Raw genomic sequence first — 12057 nt, forward strand, 5'->3', positions numbered from 1 at the left:
CAAATATATATAATACCTACGTTTTATAAAATAAATATACATCCATAGTCACAAACAGTTAATTCTGGTCCGATAGCCACAGTTTCCTTAACTGCCCCTTAAGCGATGCAACGATTATAAAAAGTAATTTGCCGTTTTGATTACTCTGATACATTCTCCAGCAATAATCTTTAGCCACCCTAGTCAAATTAAAATTTGTACGATAAATTCAATTTTCACTTGTCGAAAATAAAAATTTAAAATACAATTGAATGGGAGACCGTTTTATATGCCTTGGGATGGCTAAAGGATGACACAATATTATATTATAACTAAATTGTAACTATAGTATTGTATTTAGTTGTATTTCTGTCTGTATAGCTAATAGTGCAGTATTATTCTTATGAAAGTATTTGACGAGTTGTGCCTTCAGTTCCTCATCACAAGACTTTTGAGTGAATATCTAGTTTGAATGTGTGGTTGTGTTATGGTTATAGCAACTAGCATAATGACATTTACACAACGGTGATAGCCCTTTCTATATGATTACAAAAGTAAAATATACTTGTACACAATAGTGATATAATCAAGCTTTTCAGCTCGTACCTTACTTAGGAAACTCAGCAAGCTTGGTTGCCTAAACACAGTACTCGAATGAAAAGCTCTCTATTATATCACGATTTATAAAATACTAATTCATTAAGCAATGAGAGTGTGTAAAGTCAAATGAAAAACAGCACGCAAAAATAACTGACAATATTTTGAAGCATCTTCGTATAAAGTGGACTCGATAGCTAGTGAAGTGTTATCATGAATTTGAAAGATAGAGAAAACTACTTCAGATACTATGCATTTACGAAAACTTCTTATGAAACTCACTTACAGCTCGTTTTATAAACCCACACCCGTATTTTAATGCACTTCATTAAGTAGCTGTCACATAAACTACAAATAAGTGACGGTTTCAAGTAAAAGGTACCACATTGACCACCATAAGGACGATGCTAGTATCTTTATACGAAAACCTGCATGTCAGAGCGATCTTATGGTAAGCGAAAAAGTGGTACCTTTTGCTTGAAAACGACAATTAAAATAATGTTATTAGATTTACATATTATACCTACCTACGCATGATTTGAAGACCATTTGGGTAGGTCTTAAAATAACTCTGCTAGTTGCTATTACCCTGGTTTCCAGATCTGTTGATTTCTTTTCACAACTGTTAATATAGTTGAATGTACATATAGTTTAATTTTAGTTGTTTGAAGAGCTTTTTGGTATAACGGGTAAAATAGCGTATAATACTGATCGAGGCCATTATATAGGTAAAATAGAATTATACATATAACCCACAAAAAATGTTGTTGAAATATAAGTGACATAAATGAGGCATTTTCTATGAAAAGGGACCTTATTGTCGATGGCGCTTACGCCGCACAGCTTCGCGCGGCATTGTATTTATATCGGAGCATCGTTGACAATGGCGTAAGCGCCATCGACAATAAGGTCCCTTTTTATAGAATATACCACAAATAAGGCATTAAAGATATTGTTTAAAATGCGCTTAAAGTATTTCAATACAAAAATTGTTGTTACTGTTTCTTTAAATATTTGCGACGAACTTTTAGAATAAAATCTTATATTTTACAAAGAAAATGTTATGTCAAGTTTCGAGCAGTCTATAATTTAATTGGTAAAAGACATATACATAGATAGAATACTCCTTTTTGGCACACCTCAGTAAAAGATACAGCATACAGAAAACAATTGAGTAGGACAACAGGCAGTCTTATCGCTGAAGAGTGATCTCTTCCAGACAACCGAAGAGAAAAGAGTAGGTGTTGAATAAAACGTTATGAAGCCTACTTTCATACACACAATTACAGTAAATAAATATACACAAATAAGAAAATTAAAATAGACTTACCTATATATGGGGCATTTTCTATGAAAAGGGACCTTATTGTCGACGGCGCTTACGCCGCACAGCGCCGCACGGCATTGTATTTATATCATCGTTAATAATGGCGTAAGCGCCATCGACAATAAGGTCCCTTTTTATAGAAAATTTCACATATTAAGGCACAAATTAAGATATTGGTAATTGATGATATAATTGTTGATGATAGCTTCCAATTCTGAAAAGGTGCTAATTATACAAAAAAAATTGAATGTAGTGCATTTATACGTTAATTTGTAGGTAACAAATATTAGATGCATTTATTTTAATCATTTTGTTCGTATAAGATTATCAAATGAAGTCAAATGTGGAGATTATAGACGTCCGAAGAATACTGATATTCAAATGATTTATTATTTATTAATGAAAACGATTTTCAGTTCAGTGCCCGTATTTTTTGATATGATATACCTACATTTTGAAATTATTATATTTAGGCGTTTTCTAAAATAAATATTGAAAACCTGATTCTAACAGATCCTGGTGTTTTTGGGTTCTTTCAACTCAGAATCACAAGCATATTCAATCCTGATGATAAAGAAATGTCCCAAAAATTTGTATGAAAATTGTACATTCCATTACGTCACCCACAATTTTTTTCACACTAAAACGTGACGTAATGGAATGGACATTTTGGGACATCTTTTTTTAATGGCAGGATGAAGAATGCTGTCGATTCTGAGTAGAATGAGCCCGAGAATGTCCAGATTGAAAGAATCAGGTTTTTAATATTTATTTTAGAAAACGCCCAGTAGCAGTACGGCAGCTAAAACATTGTTTTAAAAGCGAAATGTTGTCACAATACTGTTTAATATTTAAGCATAGAGTGCCTAGCCAAGATGCCAATCGTTTGGGATACGACAACGAAACGCTTTATGTCTCTCTATCGCACTAATATTAAGAGAGACATACCTAAAGCACAGATTATATAATAGTTCTTACGAACAGATACTTATCTCTCAAAGAAAACGCAAATACCTACCGTTTTGATACCTACACAGAAATACAATGGAGTCACCTTCAACGCGCCGCTCCCCGCACCGCGCGCGCCGGCACAACGCTAGGGTTGCCAACGCTTCTTTCAAATACTTAGGTGTCTTAGGTAGATATCTAGCTATAAATGTGTCGTAAAAAACATTACCTACATCTTTAAAACAATTTAATAGTACCTACGTAGCTTGTAACTATCGTAAAAATAATAACAGTAGGTGTAATACTTTCCCGCTAGACAACTAGTAGCTAAATTCGATTAAGAAAATGTAATTAGACTTCCACTCACATAACTGGTTGTCTCCGCGGAAGAAATAGTGCGTCTAGTTAACCAGTTATCAAACTTTTTTGTTTGGGTGGAACAAAGTGAAGCGATTCGTAGGTATAAATCCGAGCTCGCGCGGAGAGTTCCATAGGCCTGTCTAAAGCGTTACGTCGCAAATGATTGGCATTTTGGCTAGGTACCCTGAAGTGTGACAAATGAAAATGGATAAATATATACCCAGCAATGGCATATATAGACTGTTAATGATATAATAATTAGTTCTATGACATAAAACTGGTGCTAAGTTGGTGCCTTGTTATTACTATAATTTAGAATCTATTATATATTTACATATAATGGATCTTGTACATATAATATAGGACTGTAAATACAATATTTATGATGTTTAAAATCGTGTTGCCATGCCATACGCTATGTTAAAGTTTATTTAATAAGTATTTGTACTTAAAAGTTTTCGAATTTAGTATTCTGTTACAAAGTTAATAAATTTTGTGAACCCTTTATATTGTTTTCTTCATTCATTCCTCTCTGCCCATATGTACGAGTATTAAGAGAAGTATTAGTAAAAAAATCATTTTTTTAATACTACGTCGGTGGCAATCAAGCATACGGCCCGCCTGATGTTAAGCAGTCTCCGTAGGCTATGTACGCCTGCAACTCCAGAGGAGTTACATGCGCGTTGCCGACCTAACACTCCTCTCCCTCGAGCTCTGGCAACCTTACTCACCGGCAGGAACACAACACTATTAGTAGGGTCTAGTGTTATTTGGCTGCGGTTTTCTGTAAGGTGGAGGTACCTCCCCAGTTGGGCTCTGCTCTAGATCTGGAATGACATCCGCTGTCCTGTGCCCTACCACACAAAGCGAGATGTCATTCACAGTGCCCATACCTCTCTTTTGGACGTAGTTTAAGGACATACCCGGGTCCGTTTGGACGTAGTTTAAGGACATATCCGGCCCTTTTGGACGTAGTTTAAGGACATACCCGGGTCCAATCACTAAGTTATTATTACTATAGAGACGACATATATTATCAAACAATGAAATTGTCGCAATCCCAACAGAGAAGCGCCATGAGTTACTGCCGTTTTGGCATCAAACCATAGAAGCCGAGCGGAGCGTGAATCTCGCGACCAAAAACGTCGTAAGCGGCGTAATATTCATGGCGCTTACGCGTTTAGGTCGCGAGATTCACGCTCCGCTTCTATGGTTTGATGCCAAAACGGCAGCAACTCATGGCGCAAAATACTGGTTCTCTGTGCCGGTTCTATACGTCAGTAATAGTTCAATTTTTCCGATACAAGACATGATTTTACTTGTAATTGTAAGCCATTCATCCTCAATAAATCAGTTAGTATTGTACCATACTCCTGAGTATCAATTACTACCCAGCCCAGGTAGCAGGCGCCCAGAGTGGACTCTAGACTGGTATACAATGGCATCCAAGCTCTGAACAAGCTTGGAAGGCAAAACAAAGTGCAACTGGTATGGATCCCAGGGCACGAGGGATTCATAGGCAATGAAAATGCAGATGAACTTGCCAGAGCCGGATCTGCAAACAACCTTATAGGTCAGGAACCATTCGTGGGGCTCTCACAGGGAACCATCACAACGGCTATCAAAGACCTTACTAAGACCAAACACCAGGAAGAATGGGACAGTCTGACGGGTCTAAAGCACTCAAAGCTCTTTATACAAGGGGTAGACTCTGGTTGGAGCAAAAAGCTTTGGAAACTTAGCAAACGGCAACTCCAAATAATAACGGGGGTATTGACTGGCCATTACGGGGTCGAGGGAATCCTAGCCAAGATGGGGCACGCTGAACTGCTGAACAACACCGATTGTCGTATGTGTGGCGAAGAGGAAGAGACAATAGAAAACCTTCCCAGGTAGCAAAATGACGTAAAACGACGTCAGCGACGTCATAATGACGGCATTATTACGTCATTATGACGTCGCTGACGTCATTTTACGTCATTTTGCTACCTGGGTTATGTGTGAATGTCACGCCCTCGCCAGACAAAGAATGAAGGACTTTGGAACAGGCTATCTGGAACCAAAGGAATTCAAAACGCTACCCAGCATAAGGTCCATCATATGGAGATGGTGGGGAAAGCTCTTGAGTAGCGAACGAATCTTTCCTAGGGGGTAACTACACAAAAGATCCCTATGGGTCGAAGTGTATCCGCAAGGGCCCCCGAAATTATAAGATAAGATAAGATAAGATCAATTACTACCCCTAATTGAGAATATGTCTGTGATCGCGTCTAATTGCCACGACTCGTTACACACATTTTGTATGAAATATATGGGTCGCGGCAATTAGACCGCAGACATATTTTTTTGAGAATGACCCTAACATTGCATTTTTATAGAATTTACGTTGGTACGCAAAATTTCAGCTCAACCGGACATCCGAAACTGTTTGAAAACCTTGCAAGACGTGACCAAATTGTACGTAAAAGTGGATAATGATTTTCAATAATTTGACCAGCTGTCCGTAAATTCCTACGCAGACACAAATCGTCGCTATACTTACTCAACCTCATATCTGCAACAATCATTTGATGGAAATGTCGCTTTTCTTTCATTCGGAATACGGGTGTTTTTGTCATCAAATGAGTGTTGCAGATACGAGGCAGGCAAGTAGCAAATGTTATTTTTCGAATCAAACCATGTACCGTGACTTCCGGAAAAATAAATTAGATCCTAAATAGTTCCAAATTTCCTAAAATGTATACGAAAATGACATCATTATCCCAACGACCCGGAACGGTCACACAATTTAATAAAACAGGACTTTATCACATTAAACAACACTTTATCATGAGGTCCCTGTATTTCTATGATATGAAGGCCAGTAATGTGACAAGGTTCTAAAGCGACTGGTTGTTGATATACAATGATGGTCAGTTGCATTCTGTGGGGAGTTACGGTTGAGGTCGCAATGATAATGACATTCATAAGAAATGTGTTTTAAAAACAAAATGCCTTTTCTTTGAAAAATGCCAGTGGCAGAAATAATAAGTTATTATCTGTGCATTGTGCAAGAAAGCACTGTTAGTCTAACATGAGATTTTATATACTAGAACTATATAAACTAATTACAGACCTAGATATGCCTCATGTCATTATATGTGCAAAGTTTCATTACAATCCAACACGTAGTTTTAAAATGAGAACAAAACTCCGTTTGTATGGGAAGGTGAAATTCGTTCGAGCCTGCTACTATTAAGAATTCGATATATTCTGTTTGGTAGAGGATCAGTTATTTTAATGCAGGCAAACTGACATTTAGGGAATATTGAGGCAGTAAGTATGACTAGTCATCATTCGCTTGCCCTTGTCCCATTCACTTGGGGTCGGTGCAGCATGTCTTTTTCTTCCATACCTCTCTGTTACCCGTCATCTCATCATTCACTTGCGTTAGTTTCATATCATCTTTCACATAGTCCATCCACCTTTTCCTCGGTTTTCCTCTCCTCGTACCTCCCTACACATTCATTCTTAATACCTTTCTCGTCACATGACTTTCATCCCTCCGCATCACATGCCCGTACCATGCTAGGCGATTTGCCCTTACTTTTTCTGTTATTCTTTTTCCTTAATTTTTCTTTTTTTTTCTTTTTAAGTATGACTAGTATACCATAAAAATATAAGAAAGGTACATAAAACGCCTACTCAAAAATAATAGCAATGTCTGCGTTGCAAAACATTTTAGCAATTCCAGGTGTCAAATATTCCGCTAGTATTTTGGAAATTATTATTATTTTAAAACCAGAAATACCGTACCCGATACTAATTGACATTATAAAAAGAATGTTGATTAAATACTTCACCGTCAAAGAACAAATCAACATAACGAAACCACTTGTGATTGCAGTTCAAAGAAAGCAATGCATTATATCTCTCGAACACAAGTGCCTCTTGAACGAGTACAGAAATAAGTTTATTTATATCCCAGATTAAATATTAATTGTTTGGAATATATTGAAAAATGGTTTTGACGTCAGAAAGCTGTTAGATATTTCGTAACATGACATATACTGGGACATGGGAGATAGAAAGTTTATATCATAATACCTATATGAGTTTTAGTTGTGTTAGTTTTATTTGAATTGCGACTTGATGATATAAGTTTAGTTATTCCATAGAGTATCTTATACTAGAGCGGTACTGTCATAGTAAATTTTGTAACCCCAGTAAATTCACTGCCATCTGTCGACACACTTTAAAACTAAAAATGAAGATTTATAAAAATACGATAAAATGTATTTAAATATGGATAAATGATTTTTTTTATTTGCATTAATTATTTTTATGATTTTGACCCATGTTCTTTCACTGATATGTGTTAAAATAGTTAAATAACAAACGAAACCGTCAACGCCATCTATACGACAGCAGGCCAAAGCTAGTAGCGCCCTCTGAACGAGAATCAAATTTTCTTGATTTTCGAGGCACGTTTTTTCCTTAGACTGTATCCATCTATTACGGAGTTATATCTATCTTTGGTTATTCTAAAACTGTCAGTCAAACGAACCCAGCCGCCATATGTGCGACATAAAATAGTAGAAAATAAATGAGGGCGCCACTTCCTACGTAACTGTCACATTTTTGACGTAAAATGCCAAGTCAACTATTAGTTATTCTGTGGCCAAGTTTCATGTTATTTCAGCTTGTTGTTTTAAGATTGTATGGGAGCGGCTATTCAGTTATTAATCCCTTTACCGTATGCCGGGGCCACACTAACAGAAATCGCCGGGAAACGCGTTAATTATCGCGTAAAATGGACGTTTTTAATTCGGCCACACTGGGATTATCGCGATAATCATGGGCGTTTTCCGCCGTTTCCGTGGCCCCGGCATTAGAATTACCCTACCCGAGCAAATGTGTTAACCATAATTACAATGTGAGGTCCCAAATTCCCTTAGACCCTTAAATATACTGTTTGTATTTAGAGGTCAATATAATATGTTACCCATGTCACTGTCAGGTCAATACTTTTACCATCTGGACCCTCGATTACGAACAGATGGTTATGTCTGTAAGGGACAAATATTGGATGATTTCTTTTATATATTTGATTTTAATTTGATGATATTTTCATATCAAACGTGCATCTCGCTCATTCTTTATTGGTGTCCTGGTTTCAAATCCGGGTAACGCTGCGTCTTACCAAAGATAGATATAACTCCGTAATAGATGGATACAGTCTAAGGAAAAAACGTGCCTCGAAAATCAAGAAAATTTGATTCTCGTTCAGAGGGCGCCACTAGCTTTGGCCTACTGTCGTATAGATGACGTTGACGGTTTCGTTTGTTATTTAACAATTTTAACGCATATCAGTGAAAGAACATGGGTCAAAATCATAAAAATAATTAATGCAAATAAAAAAAATCATTTATCCATATTTAAATACATTTTGTCGTATTTTTATAAATCTTCATTTTTAGTTTTAAAGTGTGTCGACAGATGGCAGTGAATTTACTGGGGTTACAAAATTTACTATGACAGTACCGCTCTAGTATAAGTTACTCTATGGTCTTACGTAAGCGAACAACTCGCGAACGCGAAGCGAAGCGGCGCGGCGCGGCGGACCCACGGCGTTCGCGTTCGCAACGACATCGCCCACGTAGGACACTTCGTATGATTATTTTGCTCAAAATATGTAATGTAAATACCTACATATTCTACACTTATATGTGACGTTTTCAACCAAAAGGTACCACATTGTCGCTTGTCGATAAGATTGATTTCTAATTGTAGCTATATGGAAATAGCGCCTTACTGACAAGCGACAATAAGTACCCTTTTGGTTGAGAATGGCACATATACTCACGCAACTTACTACGTAGGCGAACAACACGTGAACGCGAAGCGAAGCGATGCGGCGTGGGGTGAATCAATCCTTTGATACTTATAGAAGTGTCCTACGTGGGCGATCTCGTTGCGAACGCGAACGCCGAGGGCCCGCCGCGCCGCTTCGCTTCGCGTTCGCGAGTTGTTCGCTTACGTAAGACGCAGCGTTATGCTATGTAATGATTGTATAGTACAGTCATTACTTAACTATGTAAGTTAGGTAAGTATAGCTGTGTATGTAGAATACTAATGTACCTAATATTAGCAGAATCCGTAACCTGAAACCAATGTACAGAATCAGTAACAAGCGACCGAGTACCTATACACTATTAGCTAAGCCTGCCACCGTGAGTACCTATTATGTATCCTAAGATTGGTCTTAAGATATATGTTAGTACTTAGTACAATGTGTGAAATCAGATAACGCATAGAATCAGTAACAAGCGTCAGTTCCTATGCACTATTAGCTGAGCCTGCACACGCGATTATACATCCAGAGATTGGTCTAAAAATATATATTATGTTAGTACAATGTATAAAATCAGGTAACGTATAGAATCAGTAACAAGCGTCGGTACCTATGCACTATTAGCTGAGCCTGCACACGCGATTATGCATCCAAAGATTGGTCTAAAGATATATATTATGTTAGTACAATGTATAAAATCAGGTAACGTATAGAAACAGTAACAAGCGTCGGTACCTATGCTCTATTAGCTGAGCCTACACACGCGATTATGCATCCATAAGATTGGTCTAAAGATATATATTATGTTAGTACAATGTATGAAATCAGGTAACGTATAGAATCAGTAACAAGCGTCGGTACTTATGCTCTATTAGCTGAGCCTACACACGCGATTATGCATCCAAAGATTGGTCTAAAGATATATGTTAGTACAATGTGTGAAATCAGGTAACGTATAGAATCAGTAACAAGCGTCAGTACCTATGCACTATTAGCTGAGCCTACACACGCGATTATGCATCCATAAGATTGGTCTAAAGATATATATTATGTTAGTACAATGTATGAAATCAGGTAACGTATAGAATCAGTAACAAGCGTCAGTACCTATGCACTATTAACTGAGCCTACACACGCGATTATGCATCCAAAATTAATATTAGTCAAATTTGTATTATAAATATTTATTACCTGGACATTACATATGAACTTAGTTATTTTATTATCAATTGCTGGGACTGTATTGTAATTTGTATTGAATTGTAAAGTTAACTTATTGTACATCCTATTCTAGTTTAATTTAAGTTAATGTAGTTAGTAATTAATTAAGTTAATTTAAGCTAGTCTTATGTAATACAAATTTAATGTATTATAAGGACCCATTTGCATGCTGCCAAAAACAGCTAAAAAGGCTTGACCAATGTAACTTTTATAATATCTATGTAAAACCCTTTTTATGTGCAAATAAATGATTATGATTATGATTATGATTAAAGATTGGTCTAAAGATATATGTTAGTACAATGTATGAAATCAGATAACGTATAGAATCAGTAACAAGCGTCGGTACCTATGCACTATTAGGTAAGCCTACACACGCGATTATGCATCCAAAGATTAGTTTAAAGATATATTTTAGTACAATGTGTGAAATCAGGCAATGTATTAAATGTATAGAAGCAGTAACATGCGTCGGCACCTATGAACTAGCAGCTAAGCCTGCACACGTGATTATGCATCTAACGATTGGTCTAACAATATTATGTTAGGTTAGGCCAATGCATAGAATATGCAATTTTAAAAATTAACAACACCTACATTTAATTATATTGACACTACCGCAAAACACACTGAAAAGAAGAAAGTCAGGTCACTTCTGAAAAAAGAAACGCGTGCCGACTTGCATTTGAAATTCCCATTCAAATTACTGTGAAGAAATTTGGTCACACAATAAAGAAAGATACTAAACACTGCTACAGTGACCAGTGACGTTAGAATGCAACTTTCGCATCAGATTTTTGAAGAATAAAGATAGTTCATCACACCAACTTATAACAAAAAAAAATTTTTTTCGTTGTTATAAGTTGGTGTGATGAATAATTTCTAATTCTTTTTCCTTATAATATAATCCTTTAAATTCTTCCCCTTCTTCTTCTTCCTGCCTTCTTGAGCCTACCCGTGAGCTTAAATGTCCTATAATATTTAATAATTTATTTTATTATTAACAGTAACACTTTAAAACTGAAACTAGACTTTGTTTTCAAACATATCTTAAGATAAATCCTCAGCCACCATCCCTCGCGTACCAACAGCGTCCAATCGATAGATTACAGCACTGCGACTGAAGTGCATGAAACGGCGCTATACAAAACCACCGAGAGAGAAAGAGACGCAAGACATTGCTACAGTTTTGTTTTGATTTGAGTGACATTAGGTTACTTTTGTAAATTAATAATTTGGTTACGTAACTTATGTAACTTATGTTATGTACTTACTTAACTTCAGGTGGTTTTCAATGCGTTCAACTGAAACTTAGTAGCTTTTAGCTTTTCATATGTTGCACTAACTTTTTTTGTGATAAGAGGCAAACGAGCACACGAACCGAGAGAGGGGATAAAACTGCGTTGCCGGACTTTAAGATGGGAGTAGTTACGCTCTTTTTAGGGCTCCGTACCCAAAGGGTAAAAACGGGACCCTATTATTAGTACTCCACTGTCCGTCTGTTTGTCTGTCTGTCTGTTCGTCTGTCTGTCACCAGGCTGTATCTCATGAACCGTGATAGCTAGGCGATAGAAATTTTCACAGATGTATTTCTGTTGCCGCTATAACAACAAATACTAAAAACAGAATAAAATAAATATTTAAGTGGGGCTCTCATACAACAAACGTGATTTACTTAGTACAATACTCTAGAATCAAGACATAATGAATAAGAACAATAATATGACCTCTTATTTCTCGTTAATTAACTTTAAATACCTGGTAATTATATGTAAAGGAAGTGAAAAAGATA

Source organism: Cydia strobilella, chromosome 2 (assembly GCF_947568885.1).
Source record: "Cydia strobilella chromosome 2, ilCydStro3.1, whole genome shotgun sequence".
NCBI classification, from domain to species: domain Eukaryota; kingdom Metazoa; phylum Arthropoda; class Insecta; order Lepidoptera; family Tortricidae; genus Cydia; species Cydia strobilella.